The following is a 1,904-nucleotide window of genomic DNA, read 5'->3' as shown; positions in this document are numbered from 1 at the left end:
AATTTCCTTCGGCGTTAACCCCTTCAAATAAAAGTATTTGATGACAGCACGATTTTCCTGCTTTTCCATTTTTACGAAAACCACAGAGGCGTCTTGTTCAGCGTGCTGTCAAACCTACACTAGCAAGGAGATCGGGCTGAAACTATAGCTACAAGCTATCCAAGGATGGTACTATAGAATGTCACCTCAAGGTAGGCCTAGTGGCGTCATCTCTTGGTTAGGCCGGAAACTTATCAATCCACCCTCGTATATGTATATATAGGTAGTACGCACCTATTACAGTTTAAAGTAGAAAAAGGAGACTGTGGTAAATAATAATTAATTAAAAAATTAAAAAGAAGACATCTCTAATTACTACAAAAACTTTTTGAGCGGACACGTGTTTCGCCCACTTCATACGTAGGCATTATCAACGCGAGACTGTCTCTTTTTAATTTTTTATTACAGTTTCGATTAATTTATGTGTCTGTCCTGTTTAAATCAATACTAGAATTAACATGTTATTGTTATGAATGATTTTGGTCGAAAAGATTTACAATACCTAATTATTTTATAGACATGACCTGAAATTAAATGGGAAGGTTACTTGCCTGACGCACCGTTGATGTCTCTTTAGTAACTGTGAATTCTAGGCAAGATTATATCGATACATAGATGACTTATGACTACTTTCATGCGAAACTGATGATTTTAGAAAAGAAAAATTTTAGTTAGGAATCTTGTTGCTGTGAATTGTCAAATCTTGGTCATAAATATGGTTGCAAAGAGAAAATTAAGACAATAACGTAAGTACCTACCTATAATTTTAACAAATATTGTTATTGTTAATTATTTAGCATATGTTATTGTAATGAATTGAAATGAATGATTTTGGTCGAAAAGATTTATAGTTACTATTTTATTAGACATAACCTGAAACTAAATGGGAAGGTTACTCGCTTGACGCACCGTTGATGTCTCTTTAGTAACTGTGAATTCTAGGCAAGATTATATCGATACATAGATGACTTATGACTACTTTCATGCGAAACTGATGATTTTAGAAAAGAAAAATTTTAGTTAGGAATCTTGTTGCTGTGAATTGTCAAATCTTGGTCATAAATATGGTTGCAAAGAGAAAATTAAGACAATAACGTAAGTACCTACCTATAATTTTAACAAATATTGTTCTTGTTAATTATTTAGCATATGTTATTGTAATGAATTGAAATGAATGATTTTGGTCGAAAAGATTTATAGTTACTATTTTATTAGACATAACCTGAAACTAAATGGGAAGGTTACTCGCTTGACGCACCGTTGATGTCTCTTTAGTAACTGTGAATTCTAGGCAAGATTATATCGATACATAGATGACTTATGACTACTTTCATGCGAAACTGATGATTTTAGAAAAGAAAAATTTTAGTTAGGAATCTTGTTGCTGTGAATTGTCAAATCTTGGTCATAAATATGGTTGCAAAGAGAAAATTAAGACAATAACGTAAGTACCTACCTATAATTTTAACAAATATTGTTATTGTTAATTATTTAGCATATGTTATTGTAATGAATTGAAATGAATGATTTTGGTCGAAAAGATTTATAGTTACTATTTTATTAGACATAACCTGAAACTAAATGGGAAGGTTACTCGCTTGACGCACCGTTGATGTCTCTTTAGTAACTGTGAATTCTAGGCAAGATTATATCGATACATAGATGACTTATGACTACTTTCATGCGAAACTGATGATTTTAGAAAAGAAAAATTTTAGTTAGGAATCTTGTTGCTGTGAATTGTCAAATCTTGGTCATAAATATGGTTGCAAAGAGAAAATTAAGACAATAACGTAAGTACCTACCTATAATTTTAACAAATATTGTTCTTGTTAATTATTTAGCATATGTTATTGTAATGAATT

The 1,904-nt window shown here is 31.1% G+C and overlaps 1 long non-coding RNA gene across 1 annotated transcript in view; it reads left to right on the top strand.

The window, feature by feature from the left end:
* The first annotated feature begins 578 nt into the window (after positions 1–578).
* The window catches only part of LOC112904096, a 3,848-nt gene continuing 2,522 nt past the window's right edge, over positions 579–1,904 (top strand). The window contains exons 1-4 of the long non-coding RNA XR_003230895.1: positions 579–785; positions 906–1,134; positions 1,255–1,483; positions 1,604–1,832. This is a non-coding gene — a long non-coding RNA (uncharacterized LOC112904096). The remainder of the gene's footprint in view (positions 786–905; positions 1,135–1,254; positions 1,484–1,603; positions 1,833–1,904) is intronic.

The sequence above is a fragment of the Agrilus planipennis genome, unplaced genomic scaffold, assembly GCF_000699045.2.
Source record: "Agrilus planipennis isolate EAB-ADULT unplaced genomic scaffold, Apla_2.0 scaffold162, whole genome shotgun sequence".
NCBI lineage: Eukaryota > Metazoa > Arthropoda > Insecta > Coleoptera > Buprestidae > Agrilus > Agrilus planipennis.
This window is presented reverse-complemented; position numbering and strand designations above follow the sequence as displayed.